Source organism: Diabrotica virgifera, chromosome 8, assembly GCF_917563875.1.
Source record: "Diabrotica virgifera virgifera chromosome 8, PGI_DIABVI_V3a".
NCBI lineage: Eukaryota > Metazoa > Arthropoda > Insecta > Coleoptera > Chrysomelidae > Diabrotica > Diabrotica virgifera.
The window spans coordinates 192,272,044-192,284,525 of NC_065450.1; positions in this window are offsets into that span (position 1 = coordinate 192,272,044).

The following is a 12,482-nucleotide window of genomic DNA, read 5'->3' on the forward strand; positions in this document are numbered from 1 at the left end:
ATTATATATCCCTCTCAGATCAGAAAACAGTTCTACACCTTTGTCACCCATACAGTGATTTTTATGGTACTTCCACATACTATAACAACTTCCAATTATTCTAATATAATTGATAACTTTTAACTAAACACACAACTGCTTTTCTAAGCCCTAGATATCACATATAAAGGGTTTGATAATGTTTATTAAGTTTTCTGTATTATGTGTAATGTGGTTTGCCTACTTCCTCCATTACAATATTTTAACATTTACATCAAGTCTATTTCCATTTTTACAGACTATCTACCACAGTGGGAATGACTGTTTTTATTGTTATTAATTTAACAAATTTTACAATAAATACCACAAAACAACAGGGAAATTATAACTTCCTCTGGAACTGTCATTCCTGCATTGTCACCATTCAGAATTTCCGTTATCAAAATTACTTGCTTACGTACAGTCATGATGTGAACTTGTCAGATAGAGCTCATTGGTACCTCGGGCGAAAAACATTGGATATCTTAATCATCCATGTTATAATTCACATCTTTGTCATATGTTCCGATGACGGATCAATTGTAAAGGGTTTTTACCCTGTTATTTTTACTTTGGTGGCTTGCATGTAGATTCTAAGTGAGTATAACCTATAACTTTTTATAACCTTGGTCAACATTTTAAATACTTTGCATCATTTTATCTGGTTGTACATATTTTAGGATTGCACTGATGATGATCGGTCAACCGATCGAAAACTAGTTCTGTCTTTGATGTAGCCCTGTATAGGGATTTTAACAAATATACCTTTTTTAAAGGATTTTATGACCTCGTCGATACTTGTGCAGAAAAGAACCATGCCATATACGATATTTTATACCGTCCTCTATGAGCGAAAGAAACAACCAACATTTTCGTTTCAGCATGACAGCGTTCTGCAGAACAGAGCCATGTGAGTTGGTTCCTTTATGCAAAACGCTTATCAAAAATAAGATTCGATTGGCTTAGATTGATTAGAAGGAAACATAACAAATAGATAAACAGATGTCAACAAAGAAAAAATCAGCTGGCTGCGAACTAAGAAAATTATGTTGGACAAAGCAAAGCCATTTTCAATTTTTATGAAATCACGCTTTGATGATAGTGGTTACACTGAAGTGGATATCCGTAACAAGCAGATTGGCAGGCCAATAGAACACTTTGTAAATGGAGACAATCTGCCTTTAATGTGGCCCAACGGCAAGAAAATCTCCGATCCAAAACTACAAAACATAATGTATAGAATACATCTTATTCCCTAAGATTGTCAGTCTTTTTATAAAAGTTTGTTGGGGGATGCAAACTTGGAAGATGATTTATAGGGATTCACGGAACTTCCAGATTTTGAAGTCGGACAAATTATTAAATCCCAGTAAATTCATATTAACATTTTTTTACATTAAATATTTGTTAACTTTTTTTATTAAATAAATGTTTGGTTACTTTTAATTCACTTAAGTTGTTTTGAAGAAGGAAACCAAGCCACAAAAGTGGATTTTCTTTAAAAAGCAACTGTTTTCTTGAATCAAACAGTATGTGTTAAATCAAATCTAATGCATATATTGACAATTTTAATGTTAGACCATGATTATTTTTATTAGAGAATTTTAAATTTTGTCGTAAAGTTTTTGGCTAATATCTCAGTTTTAACAAAGTGTGGTTTGAATCTTTTCTGCAGAATCCCGTCCTTATTCATTTGTTAACTTTGTTTTTTGGTTTACTATTTTTCTTCTAAAAATAGATTGCGCTCAATTCTTTTATCAAATAAATCCTGCTTGATTTTTCACTAATGTTCTATCCTTGTTTTTTTCATGTATTTAAAGACAACATCTAAATTAATCAGAGGCATATATAAATTTTCTATGATGTCTAGGCCACAATCTGATAACACAGTTGGCAACTCTTGAACTTTGGTCTTTAATCTTTGGGCTTCTGTCTGATGAAGTAATAGGACAATATAGGATAAGAACTAACAAAGAGCTCAAAGAAATATATCCAGACGCCAAAATCATAAAGGAAATAAAGTCTAGAAGACTCCAATGGGCAGGACACCTCAGAAGATATTCTGACTAAAGAACAGTAGATAAGGCTGGTATGGGAAGAGGGTCAAAAATAGAAAGCAGTCACAATGACCGATCAGGTGCTTCTAGGTAGAGATTAACATATTATCTCAAGAAGTAATTACACTAAGCACCTTTAAAGGAAAAATTATTATCCTCAAATAGATCTAGGAGAAGTCCTAAATGATCAAGTTTCTAAAATAACTATGAATAAGTAATACAGAGGGTCAAAAATAGAAAGCAGTCAAAATTACCACCCTGGTGCTTCTAGTATTTAAATGACAAAAATGTTATCTATTTTTTATATTATATTGGAATAAATCAATTTATTTGTGAGAGGAGACCTTTTCATAATTTGTTTTCAAAGATGTGATATTGCCGGTTATTAAACAAAGGTGGACATATTTCAACATAAACTATAATATACAGGTATTTGATGCTAAATATTTTTCAAATCTCTAAATACGTATAAAGCTTTTAATTAAATTCAATTTTGCATTACACATATGGAAGGTGATGCAATATGTTAACCGAGTTTATTGTTTAATACGAATAATTCGATAGAATTAAATATGAAATATTCCACTAAATATGTTACAGCAAACTGAAATATATGACAATTTACTAAAAACTCTCTTTTTATTTCATTAAATTTAGCAATTTGCTAACAGGCAATAGATATACATAGACTGTGATATATTTTAAATATGACTTTTCATCTTTTTCTGACGTTCTATAATTTCGCAAAATAAAATAAGTTACTTTTAGGGCTTCTGGCGTAAAACTAATTATAATCTACAGGGTTGCGTGACAGAATCTAAACAGAAGTACACTCCTGGTCAATAAATCCGGACACCTTAAAAATGGGTCATTTTGATGGGTCTAGTTTGGGGGAGTTTAAGGGAACAAAACCCCCATAAAATTTTATGAGGTGTACAAATTTTACTATAATTTTGTTCCTACCACAAGATGTTCCAAGATGAACCAAAGATGTTCCTACCACAAGAATGATACATGTCCATTTTCAATAAAAAATCTCTAATAGTTTTCGATATTTATTAGAATACCGGTTATAGGAATATCCAGCTTTAAGGAATAGAAATTTAAGGTCCCGAAACGTTTTTACTAGCCACCAATGATCGGATATCCCGGTTATCGAATATCCCGGTTATAGGAATACTTTTCTTGGCACAAATGCTATTCCAATACGCGGGTTCGACTGTATTGAAAAAAATCGATTTTCATTGTGTAACTTCAAAGGGCTGTAACTTTTTTTATGAGCACATTGTACTAAGGTAAGCTAGGTTCAACCGAACTATTTTTGACCCCAGAATGTGTGGTATAATTTGACCAATATTTTCGGGACACCCTGTATATTATTAGATATTATTGAAAATAACCAAAAATTTCATATACTAATTTAATGCCTAGTGTATTGTAATAATTATTTTATCTTTACTCAACTTCGAACTATATACACCAACGTGCGGATAAGCATATTATTTTGAAATAGGGCCGTAGCATTTCCTCTTTGTAATGAAACTGGAGGATTTGCGACGATGCATTGCTGGTCTTTTGTCAATCGGTGAGGATCTTTGTAACAACACACTCTGATCCGTAATACGATGTTCAATACCTACTTGGTCGATGACGTAGCCTTAGTGGTGGCTTGTCAACCGATCGAGTTCATTGTCTACATGGACTTTCATGTTAGTATATAGGGGAGAGTTGGCTAAAACAGGATAGTCTGGTAAAACGGGATACCGACGATAATTTCAAAATAAGGGGCGCAATCTAATGACCGGGGATGCTAATCACTACAGATACCGTCTATTTGAATGTAGCAGGAGATTACTCTGATTAATTATTGGTCCGTGCCTTGTGGCAAATGCTAGTTTGAAAAAGTAGGATTATGCTAATTAGTTTCATCCGTAGTTAGTTAAGACTTATTAAGTTGAAAACGACAAAATAAATACCGGTGCGTATTTTTTATGCTTCTCTATGTAATATAAGTGTGTTTTGCGATATTTGTGATTATGATAACTGTTTTTTTTTTTGTTAAAAAATTTCAAAACATTATTCAGTCTTTAGTTGGGTAAAATGGGATATCAAGTGGTTGGGCAAAACTGGATACTATCCCATTTTGTCCAACCAAAACGTAGATACTTTTTAACAAGCATATTAAATTTAATTTTTTTAGGGTTATTAAAAGATGGTAAAATATAAAAAAAAGTGATCGGAAGTGTGGGAATGAGGAAAGTATGCGCCAAGCACTGGAAGAGGTTCTTGACGGAAGAATGGGTTATTTTAAGGCTTCTAAAGAATTTGGGGTACCTCGAACAACTATTGAAGCCAGAGTAAAAAAAATTAAAAATGGAACTCTCGAAAGAGAAAATTCAGCAAAGAAAGGACTAGGGCGTCACAGGCCGGTTTTCACAGCGGAACAAGAGGAGGAGTTGGTGGAACACATTTTGGTGATGGAATAACGACTATCTGGTTTTACTTTGAATGACTTCCGAAGTTTGGCTTTTCAGTTAGCTCAACGCAATGGATTAGATAATCCATTTAATAGAGACAAAAATTGGCCGGTAAAGCTTGGTTATCCCATCCTCACCTCCAAGAAGTGTGACTTAATCACACGGGTGGACCCTGGTAAACCTGAGCAACCCTACCGGAGTTTGGGTAACCAACCCCAGTGGAAAGTAGGGTCAGGGCCGACGAGGAAGGTAGAAATGGCCCTCCGAAAAGGGGGTTAGGCGTAGGGTTAACAACCCTATCCTAGAAAACACACATGTTACGAAAGTTCAAGGAAAGAAACCGGACTGATCAAACGACGACGACTGCGCGAGAAAAAGGTACACGATTTAAGAATTGCGACATGGAACATCCGATCCCTATACAGACCGGGAGCCCTCCAAAATCTGCTTGGTGAACTGAATAGATATACCATAGATATAACAGCTCTGCAGGAAATGAGATGGACAGAGATTGACACCATCGACAAAAGACACCACATTATATTCTATAGCTACGACTCTAAAGACCACGTACTAGGTACTGGCTTTATTGTAAATAAAAAGGTTAAACACCTTGTAAGAGACTTTCGTGCTATGATCCCTAGAATGTGTATCCTGAGACTAAGGGGAACTTTTTTTAACTATACCATTTTAAATGTGCATGCCCCTACAGAGGAAAAAGAAGACGATGTCAAAGGAAAATTCTATATGAAGTCCTAGAAGCTGCATACCATTCATGCCCTAAGAATGACATCAAAATTATTAATAGGAAAAGAGCCACAATACCTACCAACGATAGTTAAGCACAGCCTCCATGAAGTATCCAATGACAATGGCATCAGACTAATAAATCTAGCAACTTCCTTTAACATGGTCGTTGCCAGCACATGCTTCCAGCGAAAAAATATTCATAAGGGAACGTGGAGATCTCCAGATGGGGTTACAGTAAACATGATTGATCATGTTATTATTGACTCTAGACATCACTCAGACGTAATAAACGTATGCAGCAGACGAGGGACAAATGCAGACTCAGATCACTACCTAGTGGAAAGTAGAATAAGAGCCAGAATCTCAAACATTAAAAAAGAAAATGGATCCAAAATTGAAAAATATAAAATAAAAAAACAACAGCAAAAGGACCAAATACAAAGAATATATAAAAGGAAGGCTAGAAAACAGACAAAAGCACGAGGATATAAACAGAGAATAGGAAGCGTATAAAAACATCATACAAGACGCTGCCACAGAGACCTTGGGTCTACAAAAAAAGGTCAAACCAACTGAAGGGAAGTGGTTCGATGAAGAGTGTCGTAACATAACAGAAAGAAAAAATAATGCATATCAACGACTACAAAAACGACATAGAACAAGACAGGCAGAGGAGGAATATAGAATGCTAAGGAGGGAAGAGAAGAAAATACACCGCAGAAAGAAAAGAGAACATATAGAAAAAAAACTCCAAGAAATTGAAGAATTAAATAAACCAACAGAAACCAGAAAATTCTACCAAAAACTTAACAAAAGCAGAAGAGAATTTAAACCAAGAACAATGATGTGCAGAGACAAAGAAGGAGATATAGTAACCCAACAGAGTGAAATACTGCAAAGATGGACTGAATTCTTCAAAGAGAAGTTTGAACAAAACGGAGATCCACTATACGATGAAATTAATTATACTGGATCAAACGGATACCGGAGAAACAATCCCCTCTTCAGAAGCTGAAATGCACGAAGCAGTTACCAGACTGAAAAACAACATTAGCGCAGAATTAATAAAAGAAGGCGGAGACTCCCTATTGAATGCGATACACGAACTTATAGTGAACATATGGAATAATAAATAACTGCCACAAGACTGGAATACCGGAGTAATCATTCCACTACATAAAAAGGGAGATCAGCTTCAATGTAACAACTACTGGGCAATAACGCTACTGACTGTGGCATATAAAATACTGTCAAATGTTGTGTCTGAGCGATTGAGACCATATGCGGAACAAAGAGTTGGGGGATATGAATGTGGTTTCTGCAGGCAGAAGTCCACAATAGATCAGATCTTCGTTTTGAGACATATCTTGGAAAAGACTAGTGAATTTAATATAGAAACACATAATCTTTTCATTGACTTTGAGAGTGCCTATGATAGTATCCATCGAGAGTTTCTGATAAACGCCCTGAAAGAGTTTAATATTCCAACTCATCTTATTGAAATAGTAAAAGAAACACTTAAAGTACAAAGCAGGGTTCGAATTCAAAACGCACTAACAGATACAATCCATGTTAGAACGGGCTTACGACAGGGAGATGCCCTATCCTGTATTCTATTCAACATCACATTGGAGAAAATAATTAGAGAGTCACAACTCAACACCAGAGGAACAATAATAACAAAAAGTGTACAAATATTGGCATTTGCAGATGATGTTGATATCATAGCTAGAAGCAAAAGAGAAATGATAGAAGCATTTAATGCTATAGAAAGAGCGGCACAAAACAGTGGCCTAAATATTAATGAAATAAAAACCAAATACATGAAGGCCAGCAAATTGACAGGCCAAAGAAACCAACAGAATCTGGCAATAGGAGACTATAACATCGAAAGCGTAAAAAATTTTACATATCTAGGTTCACTAGTTACTGCAGATAACAATGTCAGCGAAGAAGAGAAGAATACATATTGCTAAGAAAACCTATAATGGACTCATTAAACATCTAAGATCAAACAACATCACGAGAAAAACCGAATGCAAAATATACAAAACCCTGATAAAACCGGTCCTTATATATGGATCACAGACATGGGCACTGACGAAAAGCGATGAGAACTTATTAGGTACGTTTGAACGAAACATCCTTAGACACATATATAAGGGGGTGAAAGAAAATGACGTATGGTGCAGAAGATATAATTTTAAACTATACGCAGCATACAACGAACCCGACGTCATAACATCCATAAAGATTGGACGTCTGCGCTGGATGGGCCATGTTGAACGAATGTTGGAGACCGAAACACCAAAACACATAATGAAGCAAACACCAGTAGGGAGAAGGTCAAAGGGAAGACCCAAACTTAGATACATGGAACAAGTGGAACAAGATCTGAAAACACTTGAGATTACCCACTGGAAGAACAAAGCAAGGAACAGAACAGAATGGCGGAAAATCCTAGAACAAGCCAGGACCCAAAAAGGGTTGTCGAGCTACTGATGATGATGAAAGCTTGGTTATACAGTTTTCTAAAAAGACATCCAACCGTTAAACTTCATACCACTGAGCCAACATCTCTAGTTAGATCCATGGGTTTTAATAGGCCTTCAGTAAAAAATTATTTTTCCCTGCTTACTGGCGTGCTTGAAAAATATAAAATACCACCCGAACGGATTTACAACGATGACGAAACGGATATAGTGACTGTGCCAAAGAAAAGATCGAAACGTTGTCATTGCGTGAGAAAAGGCAAGTTGGATGTATATCTCCAGCTGAACGCGGTGTTATTGTTACTGTGGAAATTTGCATGAGTGCTTCTGGTGTATTTTTGCCGCCTACCTTCATTTTCCCAGGTCCAGAGCAAAACCTGAGCTGCTAGATGATGCTCCACCTGGCAGTAACGACTTCTATCTTTCGTCAGGATGGATGCAAAAAGAAATTTTTGAAGTTATACTTCTTTACCGGCGATATGAGGGTAAATTTTTATATGTTAAAACCTATTATCCCGGCGCATGCGCATTATAACTTTGTTCTGATTGGATGTTCAAATGACATGTCAAAAATTATTCAATATGGCGGCTGTGGCACAGCTGTAGTTAGATTATTTATGGTTGTTGCGTTTTAAAATTTGTGTGAAAAGAAACAACAAACAAAAGTTAGTTAATAGTTATACTGCCTTTTTAAATAGTTTTCGTATACCTATATTTTTGGACTTTTGGACTATTTTGGACAAGGAAAACTCATTCTAATTTGGTAAGTAGTTTTTATTATAATCATATTGTAATTATACATTTGGATTAGGTTGAAATACAGTAGAGCGTCGATTATCCGAACTAATTGGGGGACATAGGTGTTCGGAAAACCGATTTGTTCGGATAATCGAACTACAATATATTGATACATATTTATAGTCATACATATTTATCCACAAGCGAATAAAAGCCATATTTATACACCTACATATTTATTTATATCTTGATAATGACAACTAGCAACTAAACAAAAAAGTGCAGTCTTTGCAACAACATAATTATTTTTGGATACAATATTGAAGAAAATTGAAGATATTTTAAGCGTCAATTACTAACGCTTGCTCGGTATTCGAGTGCGGGACGCGGGAGTCGATAGTTCGAATAAGCGGTCGTTCGGTTGATCGACGTTTGGATAATCGACGCTCTACTGTACATTTATTTTCTCAAGAATGGGGATTTTGGAAAGAAATCCCAAATTAGGTCAGATTTTTATTTTTAAATTATGATTTTTTGGTGTAGATTTATTTATCTAGTAGGTATGTAATGCTTTGATTTACATACTTAATTTGATTACCAACAAAAGTTCTACCAATCTTCATCTAATATATTGTTTTCTTACTGTTTTGTTATATTTTAATATTTTCTTCCACAAAATTTAAACTACATAATTTAATTATATTCAAAACAACTGTCAAACAGTAAAACGTTCAGTTACCCTATTTTTCCACATGACAAATAATGTGGAATTGGACGAGTGAGTCTAGGCTTCGATTACGAATCAAAGCACCCCGAAATTCACGGGATCGATTCCCGATGCAAGTTTTTATTTTTTTATTTTTTTTATGCATTTTATGATTGTAAGTACACTAAGCACCAAAATTAACGCACCACCTTAAAAATGGGACATTTCTGATGTCGTGTATTTCCTAAACCTGTTGTCCGATTTTATTGATTTTTTTAAGGTGTTATAGCTTTATTCTTCAAGAATATCTTTGTAATAATATTGTTGCTAAACAGATAAGTGTCATTTTATACCGGGTGTAACAATGATAGTGTGTTTTTTCCTCAAAGTTTGGAACACCCTGTGGAATATTGTGGCGTATATAAAATATTGAAATTAAAACTCAACTGTAGCCTTATGTCTTCTTAATATTATGCTTTTTGATTCATTGGATTATGTTGGATAATATAAAAGTTAGGTACTTTAACAACTATCCATGTTCTTCATCAATACAGGGTGTTTCTAAATAAGTGCGACAAACTTTAAGGGGTAATTTTGCATAAAAAATAATGACCATTTGCTTTATAAATGTATGTCCGCAAATGCTTCGTTTCCGAGATACGGGATGTTGAATTTTTTCTTACAAACTAACGATTTATTTATTGCTCTAAAACCGGATGGTCGGTCTTGACGGTCCAGTTGGCTGGGGCTCAGTCTATCGACAAGTTTAGTGGATTTGTGATTTGCGGTCGCTGGTTCGAGCCTCACCTAGGACATGAAATTTATAAAAGGCCAACGCCGTAGTATAAAACTCAATAGAGTCTACGGCTTGGTCTGGATAAACTGGCGTCGGATCGGCCTATGGAGGAGCGGTACGGCAAGGGATAAGGGCTTGCGGCTTGGTGATACTCCTCCATAGATCCCTACCGAAGGGCGTTGACGCCTAAGAACGGTGTATACGAAACCGGATGAGATATGCAAATGAAATTTGGTAGGTTTTAAGAGGTAGTTATTGCGCATTTTTTGGCATACAATTAAGAATTTTATATTTAGCATTGGCGTGCATACGGGTCATATAACCCGGTCATATTACCCGTATGGACGCCAATGGTGAATATAAAATTCTTAATTTTATGCCAAAAAATGCGCAATAACTATCTCTTAAAACCTACCAAATTTCATTTGCATATCGTAACCGGTTTTAGAGCAATAAATAAATCGTCAGTTTGTAAGAAAAAATTCAACATCCCGTATCTCGGAAACGAAGCATTTGTGGACATATGTTTATAAATCAAACGGTCATTATTTTTTCATGCAGAATTGCTCTTTAAAGTTTGTCGCACTTATTTAGAAACACCCTGTATTGACGAAGAACGTTGCTAGTTGTTAAAGCACCTAACTTTTTTATTATCCAACATAAGCTAATGAATCAAAATGGATAATGTTAAAAAAGCATAAGGCTACAGTTGAGTTTCATGTTCAGTATTTTATATACGCCAAAATATTCCACAGGGTGTTCCAAACTTTGAGGAAAAAACATACTATCATTGTTGCACTCGGTATACAATGACACTTATCTGTTTAGCAACAATATTATTACATGGATATTTTTGAAGAATAAAGCTATAACATATTAAAAAAATCAATAAAATCGGATTAGGAAACAGGTTTAGGAAATACAAGACATCAAAAATGTCCCATTTTTAAGGTGGTGCGTTAATTTTGGTGCTTAGTGTATATTTGTTATATAATTTTTTTTTTCAGAAAATGCCTATTTAAAATTTTTGCCAACAATTATTGTCGTTCAGAAATCATTTTTTCTTTGTGGCATTTTTCAATGTGTTTGTGTGCGTTTTATTCTTTTATTTTTTAAATTTTTGGTCTTGTCGTAAAAATCACATAATAATAATATGTAGTAGAAGTATAACTTCTTACGTGCGTACAAAATACACACACATTCATTTTTTCTAATTGGTTTTAGTCATTTTATTGAGTTTTCAAAACGCTCCAAGGAACATCCTATTCTTTTACTTTTGGAAAGATATACGACCCACACAAAAAATATTGACGTCATCGAGAAAGCTAGATATATATTGGTGTTGTAATGTTGTGCTACCCTCCGCATACCACGCATCGATTGCAGCCTCTAGACGTCAATTTCATGTCACCACTCAGCACTTATTATACGTCAGAAGTTCAAAAATGGATGCAGCAACATCTAGGTCGACCAATCACAGTCTCCTAAATAGAAAACGCATATATAAAAGCTGCTAACGTCCCAACCGCTGTGAATGGGTTTAGAAAGACTGGCATTCAACCTCTCAATCTGGAAATTTTTGAAGACTGGATGTTTGAACCAGCTGAAACCACATAAACACCGATCAACAATCCGATGATTGGTCCCGTTTTAGAAAATAATCGGCGCTCTCCACCTCGTACACCACCATTATCACAAAACCAAGTTGATGGTGATGCAGAGAATGGAAATTCTCCAAATACAGTGCCTTCAGATACTTCTTCTTAAAGTTCTGCTCCTATCGGAGATTGGAAATCATTCTGGCAATTATAATTTTGTTGGTTACGCGCCGGAACAGTTCAATTGAGCTGCATCCAAACCATTCACGGAGATTGCGTAGCCACGAGATTTTACGTCTTCCTACGCTTCTTCTGCCTTTGATTTTGCCCTGCATTATATTCCTTAATAGTTCGTATTTTTCACCTCTCATGATGTGCCCCAAGTACTCCAACTTCCTGATTTTTATGGAATTTAAAACTTCGCATTGTTTTCCTAGTTGTTCGAGCACTTGTGCGTTTGTTTTACGATATGTCCATGATATTTTCAGAATACGTCTATAACACCACATTTCGAATGCTTCCAGGTTTTTAATGTGGGATTGTTTTAGTGTCCATGCCTCAACCCCATACAAAAGGGTGGAGAAAATATAACAACGAAGCATTCTTATCCGGAGCGTTATATTGATATTGCGATTACAGAAAAGTTTCCTTATTCTGTTAAAAATGGATCGTGCAATTTCAATGCGGCATCTAATTTCTTTTGTCTGATCAGTATCTTCTGTGATCCATGCCCCAAGGTATTTGTACGAAGATATTTGCTCAATTTCTGTATTATCCAGTACTAATCTAACTCTGATGTTTTGTGCTTTTGTAAATACCATGAACTTGGTTATTTTCAAATTTATTTTTA